Raw genomic sequence first — 23,847 nt, 5'->3', positions numbered from 1 at the left:
AGATGAAAATGTGATCTTCCAAACACACAACAACATGACTTCACGACGAGATGACTCAAAACAACCTGAAACACATGTTCATCATGACTGACCGATGATGCAAGCAATAAGTGCAACACTCGTTGTTGTTGGGAAAAGTATCCAATACGGAATGACCCTATCCCACTCTAAGGGTGATAGTACCTCAGCAACAATCAAAGCAAAGCTATTCGAGATTACTTCTTTATGAGATGTAAGAGAGAGGAGAAATAGATCCACTAACTGATGTCTTCCGCTAATGATTGATCCGATCTTCTCTCTTTGTTGCTTGCTCCCAGCTCCTTGCTCTTTTACTGGCCCAGCTACACCAAGATCCTGCAAAATCACAAGAAAAGGAAACTACAAGAAGCATACATTCATAATTGATTCAAGGATTAGAATAAATCAAATATACAAGTATCAATACGCCATTGAGACACATGCATATAGAAGAACCTCAAATGCTTTATTAATGGAAGAAGTAAAGTTCAGGAAGTGATACAACCATAAAAGGCCCAATCCAGCATCACCTCCCAGCAGAAAGAAATCTCCTCTTCACCTCCTTCAAGCAAATCACCCAATAGTTCTATACTCAAACCAACAGCATTTCCTTACAGTCACAAGATTCCAGCCTCCCTAGACCTCATGAGAGAGTTCTATATATAGGAGTTTTGGAGAAAGGATGAGTCAGCTTGAGACTGGCATGAAGCTGACTAGTGTCCTCTCCCACTTCAGTTATTCTTCAGTTCTTGAGTCCACTTGGAGGTTCTTGCTTCCACTTGGAGATCTAGACCCTCTTACTCATCAATAGGCGAATTCCCTGATCCAAGTGTCATTTTGGAAGCTTCCTGGGCATTGACACCTTGAAGAATGACTGTGCCACTTGGCCAATCTCGCCCAGCGCAGGTAGCCTTCATTGGAGTTGACATTCAGCGTAGGTACCGAGTGGAGCAGTTGACATTCAGCGCAGATGCTCAGTGGAGCAGTTGACATGATCCAGAAATAGCTTGTTTTTGAGTGTTTTCAGGTGGAGAACTGATTTTTAGTGCTGTGGTTTGCTGACCTTGTTCCTCTAGGGGTAGGAACAACATGTTTAGGGACTTTGATTCCCTTAGATTATTGAAATTTCATGCTTCATGCTGTAAGGAACAAAAATGTCTATAACAGTTGCCCCCTAAAGTATGAGGTCGTTTATCGGGTGAAATGCTTTATCAGGAGGATCCGAAGTTCATTCAATCGCTGAGAGGTGACCTGTAATAAAATACAATACAATACATTATTTTTCATTTTGCTTTCATGATCTAGCTGAGGCGGGCATTCCCATGCTCAGCTTTATAAATTCATTTTGGTACATAGAACAGACGATCGTCTGATGATAGACTGATAATTCTCTGCTGAAATTATCATCCTTAGAGTAGGATGATCATCTGCTGCAATGATGTACATGTCAAATGTCTTTATGTTTCCTGAATATATATCGCAGCCTGGATGGATGAAACTAGATCCGGGGTCTTCAAACTCGTTCGATCTTCACTCTAAGTACAAGTCGATCCATGTGAGAATTGCACTGAAGTAGAACATGGAAAGACATCGCTTGATTACTGGTCAATGATGTAAATCGTTAACAAGCACGAGAGGAATTACCAATAATGATAATGACCCTCAAGGTACTGCAGTACAATTCACGTGGTGTGAATAAAGGACTTGGCGTCGAACACCACGCAAAATCTTTCGGTCGAAGGTCATTGATGTATACTTGTCGCCGAAAGTGAGAAACTTGCCATTGAGGCATGCAAGCTTCAAAGTACTGAGGGGGGTGTTCCTAGATCAACTTCTTGGATAATGAGCTGAAGTCGACAAGAAGCGATCCATCAAAGGAGGGCCTTAATGAATGCCACATCAGTGACACGGAACGGAGCTAATGATTTTAGTGGAGGTGAAAACAATCTGTGAGATATGATTCAGGGTGGCGATCATGGGTGGATGAAGGATAATGTATGGCAGTGGATGGGACACGGTTGACTCTTTCTGAGCAACATCTCTTGAACATATAACGACACTGATGCGATGGATCGGTAGCATTACCCCAAAAGTGGATGGTTTGGCGAGGACCATGGTGATGAGACCGGTGAATGAAACAACCCAACCCGATGTGATACGGAGGAAAAGTGTCATGTTCAAGAGCGACTTGCTACCATTAAAGCTTTGAGGTTCTCCCAATTTTTCCCCAGTCATTTCTGACCAGTACCTCGTTATTTTTGTCAAGCTTGAGGAGGATAACATATGCTTGTTCTATAACCTGCCCTTCGGGCAAGCCCATCGCTATGTTTTAACGAGCCTAGCAATAGGGAAACTTGTTCTCGTCTAAAGACAAGTTTGTCGCTATTTAATCATTTTAACGAGTCTAACGACAAGGAAAACTCGGTCCTTTTCATTTTTAGAGAGTCTGAAAAGGTACAGAAAGTTAACTCCAAAATTCCTTTTTCGTCATCTAATCCCTTAAGTCCGAAAAAGTATAAAACAGTACAGAAGGGATGAGTTTTCGATAACTTTAACGAGACGAATAAAACAAGCGCTCGACCTTTTTGTGTAATAATCCCTCTGGTCCAAAAAGATTAAAATCTAGAGGAGGGATAGCTCTTACGGTCCTTTTAACGAGCTGGAAGGCCAAAACTTGACAAACTTTTCATATTTTACGAGTCAGATGAAAAGAGCTCAAAGAAGACTCGTCTTTTGAGGAACGAGTGATAAACAGGGATAGCAGCAGATTCCAGGTACAGGTTGGAATTTTCCAATCACGACAGTGTCACAAGGATGGCTAGGTGAAATCACTCTTCGCAGCTGTTCCTCAAAATGGGTAAACAATCATATGGGGGTGAACGATCGGCCAAATGGAATGGAGGTGGTAGGTGTAAACACGACCAAGGATTTTTATGGCTAATAAATTTACGATCACAATGGTTATTTACCGGGATAGGTTCATTTTTTAATGAGCTTAAACTCTGGGGGAAACTCTTGCTCACGCTTTTCTATTTTTTAACGAGCATAAATTCCGCGGTAAAACTGCTCGATCTTATGTTTATTTTTTAACGAGCATGAACTATGTATAAAACTACTCGGATCTCGCTTTTATATTTTTTAACGAGCATAAATTCCGCGGTAAAACTGCTCGAATATACTAGTCATAAGATAAGAAATGTCTCCTGTAAGACTCCAATTTTTATAGAGCTTGCGCCTTACATAAGCTATGCTCCCTCTCCTCCTTTCTTTATGCAAGTTCGGAAACGGCTAATCTAAAAAACAGATAAATAACCGCTCTTAGCTTGCACTCCAAAAGGTTTGCATGCCCCCAGGTATAAAATACAATTTCAAGGCTGCCCCTCCTCTCCCCCACTTCTGCTTTTCTTTGGGTGTTCACAGCTACTTGTCGTCTTGCTAGTCTAATGTTAACGATACTTGTCTTCTCGTTATTTTTAACAGGTCTTATGCGGTACTTGTCTTCCCGTCAGCCCAACTTTTGACAGCTCTTTTGCAAGATCGCAAGAGGACAGCTACTTGCGACAAGAGAGCAGCTACTTGCGACAAGAGAAGAACACTACTCAAAGACAAAACATTGGTGTTATTGAGGGAGGCTTGCCTCTTTCTGGTTACCCAAAGATTGTTTTGTTAACACCATCAAACGAAAACATTTCCTCGGCACTGTCTACCGAAGTAGACAATGGTGAATGACTGTTGTCAAACAAGTAACCTTAACAAAAGAATCCTATTCTAGAACAACCCCTCTTCCAACCACGGACGGGGTACGGACTAGTCATATTCTTTCACGGAAATTCTACCTTATACCCATGGTTTCCTCTGCCCGAAGCAGACCAGGATGCATGCCCCCTGGGTTCCAGTCCCATCTTTCCGAATCACTCGCACTCATCGGGAAGGAGGACTGGGGGTGGAGACATTTCTTAAGTGAATAGACCATTCAGGGTTGGTATCTGACTATTTTCGATGCGTGATCCTGGAAATGAAAGTTGGTCTACGAGCTTGACCATTCTTCCTTCGTGTGGAAAACACATTACTCTAAAGAGTGAGGAGACTATAGCTCCCATGCAATATATATAGTCTCGTCCAAGGAGTAGGTTATAATCCAAGGGTCCTTGAACGACCATCACGTTCATTTGAACAGTCTTCCCTTTCAATGTAACAGGTACATTGGGGAGGATCCCTAATGGTCGACTGGTTCCTTTATCAAAACCAGAGAGATTTCTTATCTCAGGCAAAAGCGCCAGGGAACCCAGTGCTTTCCAATCAACAGAGGAAAGGATACTCATAGATGCCCCTTCATCAATGATAGTGCCAGCCATTACCATTCTATAAATTTGGACTATGATTCTGAATGGTATACTGGCTGGCAACCGGGGTCTGCCTAGTTGGTTCCAATCAAAGGACACAACCAGGTTGCTTGGCAGTGGGACCGAATACACGGCCGGATATGACCCTGACGATGTTCCTTCCTGCGATAAAGGAATGGGCGCATTGCCCTGATGCTCATCAGAATCGGTGTTGATGAAGAGAATCTGGATGGTGTCATCCTTATTCTCTTCAGTGAGGGTGTCATTTGAAGATGAATCCTCAGTGACGGTGTCATTTAAGGATGAAACCTCTGAAGGAATAACCGGGTCAACTGCCGTATCGACCTTTAGACTTTCGTCTGGTCTGGATTCAGTAGGTTCATTTTCAATGACTGACGCTTCAACTGACCACTTGAGCGGGCCAGCTGTATTTTCAACCAACGAAGGACTTGGCACGAGTTTTTTGTATCCAGGAGGAAGTCTCAACGGTGAAACCAGGCGATCTTCCAAAACTCTCTTCGCTTCGTCTATGAAGGGACAACGGTGGATGGCGTGATCGCCTTCACACAGTCTACAGGGGGATCTTGCTCCCCCTCTTTGTCTTGAACCTTCACTTTCGCTGGTTGACGGTAAGCAATCAACATGGCTATCAGAGGTTGATGCTCCCGAATTGTGCAAACGAGGGGACCAGTCCCTTAGTATCCGGGGAATACAGGGACAATCTCTATGGAAGTGGTCTCCTTTACATATGACACATGGCGATTTACGCCCGGTCTGTGCTGTGTGTGGATTTTTGTCAGACGTCTTTTGCTTGCCCCAAGTCGCCTTAGGCTCCTTCTTCTTCTTCTCTCTCTTCTTCTTCTCCTTCTTCTCCATGGGAGCTTGGATTTTTCCGGCTCTACCTTGCGAAGATGAAGGATTGGAGGAGGAGTTATAGGAAGTAGAAGGCTGGTGGGCAGCTCTAGACTGATCTAACTGTTGACTCGACTGTTCAGGAACCATGGTGTTCTGAACTACATTGGTTGAGAATAGCCAAATTGGCAGGCCAATTGTCAGTCCTGGAAGCGACAATGTGGCCATGTGGGGCGCACCATCTTCTCCCCAAGAGGAGAAAGGACTAGGATTTCCATCATGTGGAATTCCTTGGTTGGGGCGTTCCATGTTCTCAACCTACAGATCAACGCAAGAATAGGAGGTGATTATGTTCCGTTTAAAATAAATTTTATAACGACGCTTTAGACACAACTTGCTTTTTCACTTTTTAAGAGTCGAGAAAAAGCTAAAGATGACTCTAGTCTCCTTCGATGTTTTAACGAGCCTGAAGTGACAAATGCTCAGATGGACTTTTTCAGTTATAGAGTTTGAAAAAGGCCAAAAGAAACTACTCTGGAGTTCTAGGCAGAGGGTGTGCCAAACTTTTCGCAAAACCACAGAATACGTTTTACGGTACGAGTGGTCGATCTTCGTGAATGCTGTGTTCACTGCATTGCGATCAGTAGGGCGGCCGACATGGTTTCCTATGGATAAAGGCTTTGATCCTATAGGGGTCTCCCAATATAAACGCGACGGTATGTGGGAGCACAAGTCCGTATTAATACTTATTGCTTCACAGTGGAGGAATCACCCAACCACTCAACGCTAAGATATCACGTTTAATGACGCCAGAACACGTCTCTAGCTTAGACCTCTATGTGTTTGCGTTATGTTTCAATGTGTTGTTATGTAAATTCAATTTATTTTAAGGTTGATCTTGTTTAGCAGTTTGCCTTTATGGATCACCACGAGATGTATAGTAACACTCCTAAATGCAGTCTAAGATGATAAGCAAGCTTTTCAATCTTTCAACTTTGAAAATCTTAACTACTGAGGGAAAAGAAAGACATCATATTTTCACACAGATCATAGAGCACACACTAATGCACTTTTTCCTAAATCAACATGCAAACTGTCATAATGTACATGCACAATGCAAGTATTTCTTTTCTCTTTCTTAATGTTGGTGCAATACAAAAAGAAAGCTGTTGTATAACTTTGAATTCAATTCAAGTGAAAGCAAACAAGCTTGTCCAAAATCAAAAGACACCTTAAGATTTACTTGTTTCGACACTAGAAATATATAAATTCAAACCATATGACGAAAGCAAAAACTCAATCATCTATAAACAACAAACAAACTAACTCTTAAGATCAAAACGACACTTTATCACAGGTCTAGATCTAAGAGGCCACAGCAAGACTGGTTCACTTTCGTTATGGGAAACTGTAAATGATATAAGAAATACAAAAAGAACAAACACAGTTTCTTTATACAACCGAGGTGGAATAGTGGAAAGGAAAGTTGGTTTCAGATAGGTACATTGACTGGTAACAGACAGCAAAAACAAGAGTGAAAACAAGGCAATAAACAAGAGGGAACCCCAGTAGCACTAAGCAAAACTGGTTCAGTGCAGGTAGTACACTGGCAGTTTGACCTTCAGTGAAGGTAGCCCCTTCGGGAACTGTACTAAAATGCAGATTGCCTTCATAGTGCCTGCACTGAAGAGATAAACTTTCGTTTTTCTCAGTTTTCGGGTCACAGATTGCTCAAAAATTCACAGTTTTTGGCCAAATCAGAAGCTATCAGTCAAGTACACACTAAGGGATGAAAAGGAGGATGAAAAGCTATCACTAAGAGCTATTCAAAGTCCTTGTGGATCAGCTCTTCAAATCATAAACATGCCCAGAAACCGAGCTAGAGTAGCTGCCCTCTACTTTGCATTTGAAGGATCCAAATGCAGTTCGATTCGGTACTCCCTATGTTTATGAAATGAATAGCAAAAACACAAACAACCAACAAGATACGATCCCCAGCGGAGTCGCCAATTTGTTGTTGGGAAAAGTATCCAATACGGAATGACCCTATCCCACTCTAAGGGTGATAGTACCTCAGCAACAATCAAAGCAAAGCTATTCGAGATTACTTCTTTATGAGATGTAAGAGAGAGGAGAAAGAGATCCACTAACCGATGTCTTCCGCTAATGATTGATCCGATCTTCTCTCTTTGCTGCTTCCTCCCAGCTCCTTGCTCTTTTACTGGCCCAGCTACACCAAGATCCTGCAAAATCACAAGAAAAGGAAACTACAAGAAGCATTCATTCATAATTGATTCAAGGATTAGAATAAATCAAATATACAAGTATCAATACACCATTGAGACACATGCATATAGAAGAACCTCAAATGCTTTATTAATGGAAGAAGTAAAGTTCAGGAAGTGATACAACCATAAAAGGCCCAATCCAGCATCACCTCCCAGCAGAAAGAAATCTCCTCTTCACCTCCTTCAAGCAAATCACCCAATAGTTCTATACTCAAACCAACAGCACTTCCTTACAGTCACAAGATTCCAGCCTCCCTAGACCTCATGAAAGAGTTCTATATATAGGAGTTTTGGAGAAAGGATGAGTCAGCTTGAGACTGGCATGAAGCTGACTAGTGTCCTCTCCCACTTCAGTTATTCTTCAGTTCTTGAGTCCACTTGGAGGTTCTTGCTTCCACTTGGAGATCTAGACCCTCTTACTCATCAATAGGCGAATTCCCTGATCCAAGTGTCATTTTGGAAGCTTCCTGGGCATTGACACCTTGAAGAATGACTGTGCCACTTGGCCAATCTCGCCCAGCGCAGGTAGCCTTCATTTGAGTTGACATTCAGTGCAGGTACCGAGTGGAGCAGTTGACATTCAGCGCAGATGCTCAGTGGAGCAGTTGACATGATCCAGAAATAGCTTTTTTTTGAGTGTTTTCAGGTGGAGAACTGATTTTCAGTGCTGTGGTTTGCTGACCTTGTTCCTCTAGGGGTAGGAACAACATGTTTAGGGACTTTTGATCCCTTAGATTATTGACATTTCATGCTTCATGCTGTAAGGCACAAAAATGTCTATAACACTCGTAATTGATCATTGATCGACCATGACAATGCTTGTGCGACAGTGGATGTGACTCCGTGTGTGAGTGCGACAGATGCTTTCATTGTGAACACAACATGTACACACGAAGCGAAGACCCTAAGCATGACCATAATGGTTACAGGCATGACTTGGATACCAACATGAAAAAACTTGGATGAAATGAACAACCAAGGCGAATGGAAAGACTTGCGCGGGCTCACGGGGTAAGCCTGAGTGTGTGTAGTCATTAATCGAAACTCTCAAGGGAGCTTAAAAATTCGGTGCAGGCCAAAATTTTGGAGGGTGGTTGTAGCCACTACAACACAAAGCTTATGCTCAAAATACTGCACCCATGGAGAAACTATTGAAGAAGGATGTGACACTTTGTTGTGACGAAGAATGTCAGTGTAGCTTAGATGTATTGAAAAAAAATATGGTCACTACGGCGATTTTGGTATTCCCAGATTGTAAGAAGGAATTTCGCATACATGTGGATGCCTCTTGTATTGTGTTGGGTGCAGTGCTAACGCAGGCTAGTGAAGGAGAAATGGACCATCTGATAGCCTTTGCAAGTAGGAAATTATCAAAGTCTAAGAAGAATTATTCAGCGACTGAGCGTGAAGGTTTGGCCACAGTGTACACGCTGCAAAATTTCAGACATTATCTGTTAGGAGGGCATTTTAAGATGTACATAGATGATTCTTCCTTGAAATATCTGATTTATAAGCTTATGCTGGGGGGAATATCTGCATATGGTTGCTACTATTCTAGGAGTATGACTTTGAAGTCATCGTGAAACTAGGGAGGTTAAACGCATGACCTGACCATTTGTCATGGATCGAAACAAGCGAGGAACTTAATAATATAGAGGAAGGGTTCCCAGATGCGCAGCACTTTGGGGTGCGCATAGCAGATAATAATTTTGAAGACAATATTCATTTCTTCACTACGAGGATGGTGCCAGAAGGGTACACAAGTGAGCAGAAAAAGGAATTAGTTGTGTGCGCAACATATTTTTCAGTTATTGTGGGACATCTGTATAGGAGGGCACAAATTAAATATTGTGATGATATGTGCCATATTTTGAGAGGGATATCATTCTTGCTAAAGCTCATGGGCGAGCTGCTCGAGGTCATTATGCAGGAAAGGAAACTGCGTAGAATATTTTATGCACAACTCTACGGTGGCCAACACTGCACAAGGATTTCAAGCCGTATTGTAAGGCATGTGATGCATGTCAAAGAACTGGTAGACCATCGTGAAGGGATGGGTTGCAATTACATCCTCAAGTATCTCTATAGCCATTTGAGAAATGGGAAACTAATTTTTTTGTGCCAATTTAGTCCCCTGAAGGAAAATAGGTGCATGTTATATCATCACTATGATGGAATATCCAATGAGATGGGTGGAAGCATAGCTATTTAAGGATTGTATAGAGGCTACAACAACAAAGTTTTTGTTTTATTTTTCTTAACCAAATTTGGCTTCCCGAAAGTGTTGATGAGTGATAGAGGTACGCACTTCCTAAACGAAACGATCAACGCGTTGACTAAATAATTCTAGGTCTACCACCAAAGGAGTCAACTGCATCACCCACAAGCCAATGGAACTATTGAAGCCTTTAATATGATTTTGTGGAATGCGTTGACAAATATCTAAAACGTGCAATGAAATGACTAGGATGCACGTGTACCTATGGTACTATGGGCTTACAAGGCTACTTGTAAGAAGCTGATAGGGAAAACACCATTCAGATTCGTTCATGGGGTCGCAGCTGTAATGTCGATGGAGTACATTGTCCCTAGTCTACACGTAACAACACTAACAGATATGGAAAATCATGAGGCCTTAGAGAAATGGGTCGCACAACTGATGGAGCTCAAAGAGGATCGAATTTTGGTAGGATTTCAACAACAAGTACAGAAGGAACCTGAAAAAGAATGGCATGATCGCCATATAAATTTTCACGCTTTCGAGGTAAATGATCTTGTCCTATTATATAATAGTAAATTTTCTAAGTTTCTAGGGAAATTCCAAATGCATTGTCTAGGGCCATATGTTATCAAATAAATTATAGATGGAGGCGTAGCTCAGCTTGTGAAGCTGAATGGGGAACCTTTTCTAGGAAGAGTGAATGGGAGCAGGCATATGGATCCACAATGGGAAAAATGATCATGCAGAGGGTCATGCTTATAGGCTAAATTTCAGATGCACTAACAACATGGCGGAGTATGAAGGCCTTCTATTAGGGCTCAAATTAGTCAAATCCTTACAGGCAACAAGAGTGTCAATTCTAGGAGATTCTGACCTCATTATCCAACAAATGAAAGGTAATTTTGTCACTAATGACAACAGACTGAGAGAATACAGATCTGCTGCTACTGAAATACTCAACACTTTTACTGAATTCCAACTTAGCAAGATTTCCAGAACTCACAACCTTCATGCACATAGTCTGGCTACGTTTGCTAGCACTTGTAAATTTCCCTTTAAGCCTAGTCACTGTGTCATAGCTGAGGTAAAGCACAAACCTTCTGTCCCAAACAATGTCAAAGACTGGCAAGTATTTGAAGACGATACACAGATAAACAACTTTTTAACTTTGCAACAAGAATTTTCAGGTTTAAATATTGATGTTGATGTTGTAAATGACTCACAACAACAAAGAAATCAAGGTCAAACAACTATATCAGCTAAAACAGCAAGCCAAATAATTCATCCAACAACCTTTAGTAACAAGAACGTGCAAGAGCTTAAACAAATCAATCTTGATGAAATAGCAAGAGCAGAGGCTGAAGTTATAGAATTAAAAGACAATTTTTTACCCACAAACCTGACTCCTTTGGAAGACATGTTTGACTCAAATGATATTCCTAGGAAACCAAAGATGCAGCCCCTAAATACTGCCATTGAGGAATGCAACATTGGAACAATTGAAAAGCCCAAGATAATAAAACTATCAAAGTCTTTGCCCCCTGATCAGAAGCCGAAGTATGCTGAGCTCTTTAAAGAGTTTCAAGATGTGTTTGCATGGAGTTATGATGATTTAAAATCTTATGATACCTCAGTCATTCAACATACTATTCCTCTCAAACCAAATCAAAAGCCTTTCAAGCAGAAACTAAGGAGAATCAACCCAATTCTTCTCCCTTTGATTGAGAAAGAGGTACAAAAAATGTTTGAAGTAGGTATTATAGCACCCATTAGATTTTCAGAGTGGATTTCTAATCTTGTCCCTACAAGGAAGAAAACAGGTGAAATTAGGCTCTGTGTTGACTTAAGAAATTTTAATCAAGTATCCCTCAAAGATAATTACCCCTTACCTAAAATGGATCACATCCTACAAAGAGTGGTGGGAGCTTCAAGAATTTCATTACTTGATGGGTTTTCAGGCTTTAATAAAATCCTGGTCCACCCGGGTGATCAGGATAAAACAACATTCACAACCCCTTGGGGAACATTCAAATATGTCAAAATGCCTTTTGGACTGAAAAATGCAGGGGCTACTTTTCAACGATCAATGGATATTGCCTTTGCCAAGGAGATACATGATTTCCTAGTTGTTTACCTTGATGACCTCACCCCTTTTTCAAAATCTGACCAAGAGCACCTTAAACACCTAAGGCAAATATTCATGACATGTAGGAAGTATGGAATTTCCTTAAATCCAAAAAAGTCTTTGTTTGGTCTAGAGGAGGGTAAATTGCTAGGCCATATTATTTCAAAAGAGGGAATTAGAATTGATCCAGACCAGATTCAAGCCATTCTACAAGTCCCACAACCAAGAAATATAAAGGAATTGGAAGCCTTTTTGGGAAAAATCAACTTTTGAAGAAGATTCATCCCAAACCTAGCAGAATTGATAAGGCTGCTAAACCACATGTTGAAAAAAGATTCCAAAGTGAAATGGACGTTGGAGGCCAAACAGGCCTTTGAGGGCATCAAGACCGCCTTGACTCAAACCCCAGTCCTTACAATCCCCCAATTTGATAGGGACTTCATTATTTTCTCCTTTGCCTCCCAACATACTATCGTTGTTTTTCTACTGCAGAAGGATAATCAAGGGAATGAGAAGCCCATTGCCTTTTTCAGCTGAGCCCTTAGAGATGCACCCTTGAAGTATCAGATCATGGAAAAGAAGGCCTATGCCATGGTTAAGGCTATTAAAGATTTTAGAATTTACATTCTATACTCTCATGTCACTGCTTATGTAGCAAATGCCATTGTGAAAGGCATATTGACTCAAGAAGGGCTAGAAGGCAAAAGAGGCAAGTGGATTGCTAGCATTCTTGAGTATGATATTGAGATAAAACCCACTAAGCTGATAAAATGACATGGCTTAGCCAAATTAATGTCTGAAACAAATTTTCAGGCCTTAGACATCAATGAACTGGACAATGAACCGGAACTGGAGACTCCATAGATCAATATAGCGTTTGAACAATCCCCCTGGTATGCTGATAGTTGTTATGTTTTGTAAAACCTGTGTGCTCCCCCAGTGTTGTCTAGAACTAAAAGCAGATTTCTAACAATGAAAGCTTCTAAATTTTGTGTTGTAGATGGTGCGTTATTGTGGAAAAATCATGAAGGTATATTGCTTAATTGTTTAACTATGGATCAAAATGACAATGTTATGAGAGATTTTCATGCAAGGAATTGTGAAGGACATCTGTATTGGAAATCTACTGTGAATAGGATATTAAGGGCTGGCTACTATTGGCCTATTATATTTGCAGATGTCAAGAAATTTTTTACTTCATGTCATAAGTGTCAGATATTTGAAGGCAAAAGAAAATTGCTACCATTACCCCTTAAGCCCATTTCAACAGAGAGGCCCTTTCAACAATGGGGCTTAGATTTTATTGGGGAGATTCATCCTTCATCTTCAAGTCAGCACAAATGGATCTTAATAGCCACTGATTATTTTACCAAGTGGATTGAGGTTGTTCCATGCAGACAAGCAAATGACTCCACTATCATTCAATTTCTTGAAACTAATATTTTATCCAGATTTGGTTGCCCTGAAAAGATCATTACAGACAATGCTACTGCCTTCAGATCTAAGAAAATGGTCAACTTTTGCCATAAGTTTCATATCACTTTGGGCCACTCCACAGCATATTATCCTCAAGGCAATGGTTTAGTTGAATCATCTAATAAGAGCCTCATTAACATCATCAAGAAGATATTGGACGAAAACAAGAAAAATTGGCACAAAAATCTTGTAAATGCCTTATGGGCAGACAGATTGACGACCAAGAGATCTATTGGGACCATCCCATATGAGTTGGTTTATGGTATGGAGGCCAAGTTTCCCTCATCACTAGGGGCTCCTGTCATCAAGTTACTACAAGAAGTTCTAGCTGAGCCCAATGATATACAAATAAGAATTAATCAAACCATCTGTTTGTAGCAGACTAGAGACCAAGTGTACAAGAGGGTTCAGGTTCTGCAAGAGAAACTCAAGAAAATTTTTGACAAAAGAACCAAAGCAGAGGATTTTTTCATTAGGAATAAAGTACTGAGATGGGATTCAAGAAGAGAGGACAAGGGAAAACATGGCAAATTTGACTCCCTCTGGAGAGGAACCTTTGTTATTCAAGCAGTGCAAGGAAACAACACATATTTCTTAAAAAATCTGGATGGCACTATGGTTGAGGAAGGCCCTGTGAATGGCCGAATGTTAAAGCACTATTTTGACTACTTTCCATGTATATAACCCAAGGCTGCCTTGTACATTAGTAGCTGTTTTTAGTAATTTGTTTTCAGCAGGAAAATAGAGTTCCACTTTCACAAATTTTGGGAATGATCAAGGGAAAAGGTACCACTTCAAGTTATTTTGTTTTGCTTGGCAAAGCTCCAATTTTGGTCATCTAGGAAGCAAAAGTTCCTGATTTTGGTAGAGGGCAAGGACCAAGGCATTCTGACCTGCTTTTCTTGGTCTTTCATATGGAAAAACCATCCACAAGTGGAGCCACTGTTAGCCTCCTATACCAATAGGTTTCATATATCATGATTGGCAAGGGAAATTCCAAATATGTTCTGCTCTGATGATGCAAAGATTCCATATTTGTGTGTAAAACACATTTGTAAACAATTTTGTTCATGTCCTACTTGTTGATGGGTGATCCAACAGTCTAATCTGAGTCATGCCATGTTTAAATTGATGTTGTAGAATAGAGAATGAGAATCTATCCAAACAGTTTAATCTTGGCAGATTAATAGCTAGGTAGGGAATAAAGGTGCCCAACTGCTTAATCTGGGCCCTTGGAAGTAATAAGGGTAGTCTTAGATAGAAAGGCATTTGAAAAAGAAAAAAAAAAGAGAGAAACTGAGGGTTTGCAAGTCTGAATGCACCCTCCTTGAAGTAATAAAAAATGCTAGGTACTAAGATGGGTAGGTAGACAGGGGTTGTAGAAGCTTGACTTCCTTCATGTTGCTGGCCTTGACACAGAAAACATATATTGCCAAGAATAGAGATATCTACTCAACATCTTGATAACAAAGTATGGAAGCATGTCTAATTTCCCCATCATTCCTCACAATACTTCTTTCTAACATCCCCTTAGTAAACCAGTGGTATCTCCTCATCCAGTCCTAACATCACTCTAAGATTGCAGCAACATCAAGCCAAGGTGCTGGTCTCCATCACACAAGAAAGCCACATTTCCTATGTAAAACCATTCCCCACTCTCATATGCTTCCAAACCCAAGTTTACTTCCTAATCTTAGCCTTCAGTTCTTCTTTCACCCTTTAAATCCATATTAACCTCTAATCTTACTATATAACTCCCTAACTTTTCCCCTTCCCCTAGTATTATAGCATTTTTTATGCAAAAAATCCCAAAATATGTATATATCCTCCCCTTGGGCAATTTAGCCATATACCATAAAGAGTGAAAGTATAATAAAGTTTAAATCTAATGTAGATTGATGTTCATACTATATTTGGGGATTAAATTAACATCTCGTTGATTTAATACCCCTAACACACCTTACAAGTTGTAAATTCATGTTCCTTCCCGATGGTTTTAAAATTTTTGCAAAAAACCCACTCTAGACGTTTATCCACTGTTTTATATCTCGGTGCATTTCACCAAAAAAAAAAAAAACAAATTAAAAAAGGGTCGCTGGATCCCGCCGTATCGCGCTGGCACTTGCACTATCCGTCATCCATCGGATCCGGGCCCTCCCATCCGACAGTCCTCGGCGATTTTGGAGCACCCCCGCCATCCGGCCTTTAGCACCCGAAATTGTCAGTCGGCTGATGTATTCCCTAGGGCGCATGTCAGTTCCTAATTGTATCGGGCGACTTCTTACAAATACCGGGCCCGTACCAAAAGCGGTCCGATAAAATCGCTTACCGTCGTTCCTTTCCAGCCCATGCCAGCATCACGTCAGCGTTACGTCAGCAGGTCACGTCAGCGCCTATATTATCCATCAATCTGACATGGCCGCCCCGTCACTTGTCCACCTCAGCCCAGTCATGCGTCACCACGTCATCCCGCCGTACCCTGACCGGACCAATGACGTCATGCTGACGTCATTCATAAAAAGTGTCAAAAATCGATTTTTCCATATTTCGCGCAAAAGTCATGTTTTTTTCTCATTTTTCATTTGAAGAGCTTTCTGCTACCTGCATGCCATTTTACGACGTTTTCGCCAACCTCCAAAAATTTGAACCTTGAGCTGCTACCGCTGCGGATTCACCACTGTGAGCACCCCACCAGCTGCGTAATTGCCAGCTGGGTGCAAAAGGAAACAGGAGGTCAGTGATATACTGGACACCAGTCTGTCACCATATCTTTTACTCTCCATACAACTACTGTGAGTTCATTGATATGTTCATTCATCTAGCCTTGTCCCTGCTACAGAGTTCTCCACCCTCCTAGACTCACCGATGAAATGCAGAAGATCCTCCAGCTGTCAAAGAACTATAGCATTGGAGATTGGTACTTCTACCAAGACAACACAGTTATCAGAATATATGGCTGTGAGCTAGCCCCATACAGACTGCCAAAGTACGTTCCCATGAGACTTTTTGCCCTAGAGTACTTTCTGCAATTTGGCAATTCAGAAACGGTACACTTTCGTAGCAAAAATAAGAAAGCACAGCTGAAAATTAAGCACCAACTGGGCCTATTCATATTTAATAAGAGGGAAGAAGCCTGGGGAGAGGTGGACAAGATCCTAAAAAGCCTCCAGCTCAAAACAAGCTTCTATTGGGCACCATATGATCCTAATCATTTCATAAGCCTCAGAAGAATCAAGTATAGGCTTGCTACCTATGATCATTTCAGCATTCCACAAATTAAAAAATATGCTAATCAACTAGAGTGGAAAGAAGGCACATTAGTGGAAGATTATTCTGAAGAAGAATTAGCAGAAAGAGCAATTAAGAATTTAGAAAAGGCAGTTGACTTGGAATATTTTGGACAGGTTTGGTCTCCAACCCCTCGGCATCTTGGAGAAAGTGCCTCAAATTCCACTGTTCCCCAGCAATTTTCCAAAGCAGCTGATCAAGCAGCAAACATAGCTAAAGGCAAAGAAGTACAACAAGAGGAATCACTTCCTAATTTGGAGCAGCAAGTAGAGCAGCAAGAAGAAATGGCTGAAGCGCATGCCTCCACAGAGCAGCAAACCCAAGAGAAAATCCCTCCAAGGCAGGAGGTAACATTTGAAACTACAGTTTTACAGACACCTGCAAATGAAGAAAGAATGAGGAAAAGGGATAGGCAAGATGAAACTCCTCTCACGACTTCAACAGATCAGCAAGGTGAGAAAAGGCAAAGACTCAATCCCTTCTCTGAGGAGGAAATGCCTGAAAGACCAACTGATGCTATGCTCCCTCCTAGCATCGAAACATCGGCCAAATCCTTACAACAAGAGCAAGAAATGCAAGGAGGAGTAGAAGTAAGTTCTTCAAGGTAGCGAACCAAGCCAGAATCTAGTATAAAAAAGTAGTTCATAGACATAAAAGCAAGAAATGAGCCGGTTAGATACCAGCTCTATAACCAACTGCTTAGAATGGCACCAACCAATCAGGAGAGACTCATGTCAGCCTATGATATTCAAGAAGGGAAGATGACTCTCAGTCATTTTAGACCTACCATGTAGCATCCTCAGTCAGCGGCAGACTACATCAGAACCAACTTGGAAGTGTTTGCCAAAGACATCCACCCCATGGATCAGATTGAGCTACACAAGAAAACCGGGGAGATGGTCTACTCAACCTTGGCTGATAAAACTCTGTTGGCACACAAGTTACAAAATTCTCTACACAATACTGCTGCTCAGCTGGAGCTAGAAAAGGCATCATCTCAAGCCAAGGACAACAGAATCAAGTCCTTGGAAGAAATTATTATAGAACTAGGACATGATCCAAATGATCCTAAGGGTGTGCAGGCCTTGATGAAGAAGAAGGATGAGGATATAGCAGCTTTGAGAAAGCAGATCAAGATACCACCTACCCATCACCCTCAGACTGAAGGGGTTGCAGAACAAAAGAAAGATCAAGATGTGGTTGCTCTACTCTTGACCTTACATAAGAGATTGGTAGAAACAAAGGGTGCTTTGGAAGCGGCCCTAAGGCAAAGGCTCGAAGGGCAAGCAGCTCAGCCACCACCAGCAGTCATAAATATTGAGGATACTCCTCAAATAATAACTCCACCAGCTCCTCCCACCAGGCAAACATCTGAGGCAGGCCCCTCAGGCTCAGCACCAGCATCAGAACAGGTACCCAGCCTCAGCATGCAGAATATGATGAAGGAGCTTGAAGCTCTAGAAGTGCAGATGGCTGAACTGAAAGAGGCTAAAGAAAAGTTAGCTAAGCTTGAAGAAAAATATGACAAATCCAAGCAGAATTTGACTAAAAGAGTAAGGGAGATAAGAGCTCTTGAGAAAAGGATAAAGGAGTTAGAAAAAGAGCTCACTTTGGACAAAATTATAAGTGAAATCAAGAAGATTCTGTGGGCCAACATTGGTCAATCCAATACAGACCAATGGCAGTCCATCGAAACTATCCATGAGAAAATGGATCTCCTAAGCAGGGAAAAAGCAGAAGGACAAAGAGCCCGGGCATCCCTGGGAAATATGCCTGAAATAGCAAACAGAATGATTCATGTCCTCAACAACCGCACTGGCCTTCATCTAGCAGGAATGGGTATCAGAGATAGAACTGATACCATATTACTAATAAAGAGGGTGCTTACCTTGAGGAACTATGTGCAAACATTGGACAGAAGGTGTCAAGAAATGCAGACATAGGTAAATGAATTTATTGCAAAAATCACAGCATTGCATAACAGAGGTCTTCCCAGCTTGGTAACTAGTGCAGGAAGGTTGTTATCACATGAAAATTATGCCAAGAGGTTCAACAATTATGCAACAAATCAAATAACAGCATCCGCAAGCAGTTCAGAGGAAACAGGGCCCCCATCTGGGCAGACTCTCTATGAAAAGTTGGAAAATTTGTTTTTTATTGAGCATGAGATCAAGAACCTTTTTGAAGTACCTTCAAATTACTACAAATATACTAAAGCTAATGAGACTCTAATTAAAATACAGAGACACCAATTGCCTACTGAAGATTGGTGGAGAGGCATGATAGAAACATTACTTTGATAAATCAAATTTTGGTTAAAATTCTTTTTTGATCATTCTTGAGTCAGCCTTTTCAAAAAGACTCACATGTTCAATCTACCTGTGTGGCAATAGAAAGAGTAGTTGGATAACAAGGATAATGACTTGGCACAAATAAACGAGTGCAGGTGACGAGGAAAAAGCAGTCACACCGTGGCAAAGCAGCAAAAGGCGAAGTTCCTCAAAATGGATGCAAGAACTCGGTCGACCTAGTTGGTTTCAAAGTCAAAGAACTCTGACAGAAATGAACAGCTGTTGTTTGTCTATTTTAATGGTAACAACTGTTGTATCTACTATTTTTGAAAGTTGGTAAGAAACGTTATGAGTTAATGACTCATCTTTAGGATATTTTGTGAAACACTTTGTATATATATCCCCACACATAACTTATTTGGGGTTGTTGATTTTATTCTGGAGAGCTCCACTGTATCTTCTCAGAGTTGAATACAAGAAGTTGTTGGTGTGTCTATTTGGTTTGCTTGGAGATGTTGTGATGAGATTGCTGGCTACTGCACGATTCCCGTGTTATCTCGTGATACAATAAGTTTCTTCTGAACTGTGTTTTGTATTTTCTCTGTTTGCTAAAACCAGCTATATTATATGTTTAATACTCTTAGCCGTAAGGAAAAAGAATTGTTTAGGATTTTTCCATTGAGGCACCCTAAACTCAATCTTTGTTGCTAATTATGTTTTCTTCAGAACTAGTTATAAATGTGGAATTCTTAAGTGCTCCCATTTTCTCTAAGTTTACATGGTGAAATCTATTCAGGAATTCTTAACTGCTCTTGAATAAATATTCAACCCTTTATACTCGTTTTCACAGTGAAAGAAATCTTCATCGCCTTTCATTATGTCGGTTCTTACTATTTTTCCTTTAAATCAAAAGTTTGTTTCATGAATACATGTCTCGCTCTGCAGTAACACTATCCTTATCACATACCACAAGCAACTTACAATCATGGACTCCCATTGCCCAATGGAATGAAACTCTCTGAGTATTGCATGCCCCTCTTTAGAAAATATCGTTCAAACAAACTTCAAACAAAATTCAGTGTTTCATATCTAGCCTAACATCCCCAAAACAAAGCGAAATCAAAAAGAGTGAGCCCTCTCTGATTGCAGGTAGGCTAGGACCTGCAATCCAAAGATTGGTTTGTGGTTACCTCGGCCGTATTCTCTTGGGATTCAAAGGGAACAACCTGAGTGATAACATATCCTACGCAATGACTATATGGCAGCAGGATAGTCTTAGTGCTCTAGGTAGTTATAAGGGAGCGCGTGACTATAAACTACATTTTCCAGTTTGGACGAGAATGCTACGAGTATAATGTGTGGAGAATGACGAAGATACAATGCATGTAGTTAAAGATGCAATCCACAAATCTACCAGAGGTTTGAGAGAAGCACGAATCCACGATCAAGGAAGGAATGGCTACCCTAGATGCAACACCATCTGCTCATTTCGCGCAATGGAGTTGCTCATCCGTTAGCGTGCGATGAGTGGATGTTTTCTCTCTCTTCCACTTGCTACACATCGGGCGCTGAGTGGAATCACTCTGATTTCACCAAAACTGCTTACCGCCCATGGATGCGTCCGATCAATACCGCCAGTTTTGGAGTGGGTCCCGCCTTTAACTCTTAGCCTTTTGTCCCACAGTTTTCTCGGCTCCCACGCGACCGAGTGCTCGGGGCCTCTCCCATTTTGAAGGTTTTCACACAGCGCTAATCACGCATCAAAAACTCCCTCTGTTTCTCGATCCGAGCCTCCCAGGGGCTAATTTCGCTTCCCGCGCAGTCTCCATGGGCCTCGGTCAGCGCACTTTGACCGAGGTCCTCGTCGTTCCATGCTGGTTCCCAGCTGCCATTGGTTTAGAGGTGTTTTTGATCACTGTTCTAAATTCTTTGAAGTCTGTCCCGACCTGGTACAGCCATGGTCCTTCCGATTAGTCTTTATGGACCCAATTCGAATCATTATGTATTTGTTTATTTGAATTTAAATTGTCATTTTGTGAAGTAGATTTCCTTTCTTTTAACTAGCTTGTTTTTTGCTGCATTTTCCAGATTTGTTATTTCTTGCAATTTCTAGATTTCATTTGATTTGCTGCTCTAGATTATCATTTGAATTCTGTTGATTGCAATAGATTAAATTTCCAATTCAATAATGTGTGGTTTAATCTAGAAATTCTTCAAGTTTTGTGATTAGCATAATTGTTTTTCCTGTCATTTACTTTCTTCTTTTTAATTTTTAGTTTTATTATTAAAGTCTTACATTTTATTTCTTATTGAATGAGTTTGATAGTATAGAATACAATCATATAGAACCAGTGTTAGTTGTTGGTATTGTTATGCATGTATTTTGATGATTGCCTTGAAATAAAAGGACACTCCTCGGGTTGATAATTAATGTCTAGGAGATTAGTTGTTTTATTTGTTTATTAAGCAATTAATTTTACCCAACAAGTAGACCATAGTATGATTTGTTTTTAAGAAAATACTTCTTATGGATGCATGCAAAAAATACAGGTAGTAGACAAAAGTTTCATTTATATTACTCAAGTTTAAAACAACATTCACAGTTTATCTATTACTAAAATACATTTCTATGAGTTCTGCTAATTTAATTACATTTCAATACTTTATTTTTTAATAGTACTATATTCTCATCTTGTAATACACTTCTCTGACTTGTGTGTTACTATTTATCTACTTGTAAATAACTAAAATAGTAAGTGCTACAACTAGAAAATTAATTTCATATACAACATAAAATCAAGTTAAATCAAATACAACTAACAATTAAATTTCGTATACAACATAAAATCAAGTTAAATCAAATACACTCTAGTGAGTATCATTTCTGGAATTGAAGTAAATATTTCAATCTAATAATTCTTACAGTAGTTGTATAATTAACCTGGAATGAATGATGTTCCTCCCAACCATGAACCTTTTCCTTTAGTTCTCCCCCGTGCTGAGACCTTTCTTTTTCTTGGAATCAAAACCCTCTATTGTCCTAGTAAAGGCATTTTTATGCCTCACTTCCCCTAGGAGACTTTATATAATAGCATCCCATATTTTCTCCGTGCTGCCAATCCTTCCTTTAAAGCCCGTCTTTTCCACTACAATGCTTTATTCACCTTTTTCAGTGTTGTGTCGCCCGCACTCATTGCTTTTCCTAGATTTTTGAATCCCCATCTAATCAATCACCTAACTTCACTCCAAGGGCTTTTTTGGAGTGATTTAGGAATGTATTATATCCATCCTATCCATCCACCTTGGATTAGGAATTTGAATAATGACCTCATTAAATCATTTGTTCTTTTCAAAGTTAATTCTTTAAATGATATAATTGTTTATTCAAATAAAATAATTACATTGTCATAGTTTTTCCAACAATGTAAATCTCATCTTTCATGGCATTTCTAACAATAATCCGACTACTAAAACAATAATCCGTAGAACATAGGCGCATTACACACGTGTGTGCATAGGTTCCCAATAATTAAGAGTTCAAATATTATTGTTCGCTGTCTTCGTTATTTCTAGTTGCTTAATGTCATTCATGTGGAGTGAAAAATATATTTTTGGGCATGTCAAATCTATTTTACTTCAACAAAAAGAAGAGTTCATATTTCCACTATTTAAAAATTTAATTTTGTTGGTTTACATGCACTTAGTTAGCTTTAGTTAGAATCTAATTATTGCATGTAATGTGCACATAGTTAGTGTTAGTTAAATACATTTCTTACATGTGGTGTGCACTTGGCTTTAGTTAGTTAACTCTAGTGCTAGCATGTGGTGCATGTGCACATTAACATAACATAAAGCACACTTAGCTTTAATTAGCTTTTTTTATTTCATGTATAGCTAAGCTTAACTTAGTTTCTTTTTGTATTTATTCTCAAATCAATATTGAGTAATCAAATTCATTCTTTGTTCCAATTTTCCTTTTTAATTCTTGAAATTTTGTGTGATTATTATTATTGGCTTATGGGGTCCTTACCTAGGTTCAGAGTTAGTTGCACCAAACAACAAATTCCTACACTACTGGCCCTTCTGAAAAAAAACCCGCGTAGCGCATGCTACAGTCTCACCCAAAGCAATATGGGGGGATTCAAGAACCAATTTTCTGCATCCAGAGACTAGTGTGATGTCTTTTAGCGCCCTAGATATGCCTTTGCGCAAATCAATACACCCTCAGGACTCGTTGTTGTAACCATGTCTAAACAGCCTTTGGACCTTTACAAAGTTCTATGATCCGTCTTTGCGGACCTCTAACAATCGATCTATCTACTTACGCATATCAAGGAGCTGCCCTAAATTAGTATTCACACAGATCTACTTAAGGGATTTGTAAACATAAAATAATTCATGAGGGTCTTAACATGCATTACATACATATATTACGACTTATTAAAGCTAATTACACAAAATTAAATCAATATTACATAAACACATCATTCATTGACAGCATATATCATAAACAAAAGTAAACAGTAATACGATAGAATTCTTCAGAAACTGTCTTTATTGATCTTCAATGCACGGTTACAAATTCAACACTACCCTGCGCACACAGCTGCAGGGATCCGTGCACTCATCTATGGACTCTACCTAGGCCTCTACGCACTCAAATTCAAAGCCTTTTTTCTCCTATCTGATCCACTTCTCTTCACTATCACTTCTCTTCTATCTATCCATTTCTTGTCAATTATGCCTTAGACTCTCTAAGACACACCTATTTATAGCCTTTTTCATACAATGCCATGGTCCACGGACCATGGGTGGATCTCAAAACCAACTCAAATTTTACATAAGACAAGGGGATAAACCCCTTTGGCTCCTAATCCTCTACGCACTCTGCATCCACAAATTGCGGAGACTTTATGTTAGCTACAAAAATGTATCAAAAATTGGG

Source organism: Pinus tabuliformis, chromosome X (genome assembly GCF_031772625.1).
Source record: "Pinus tabuliformis cultivar Carrire ecotype Pingquan chromosome X, CPIR1, whole genome shotgun sequence".
Classification (NCBI taxonomy): domain Eukaryota; kingdom Viridiplantae; phylum Streptophyta; class Pinopsida; order Pinales; family Pinaceae; genus Pinus; species Pinus tabuliformis.
The sequence above is the reverse complement of the archived record's forward strand: the minus strand, read 5'-3'. Positions refer to the sequence as shown.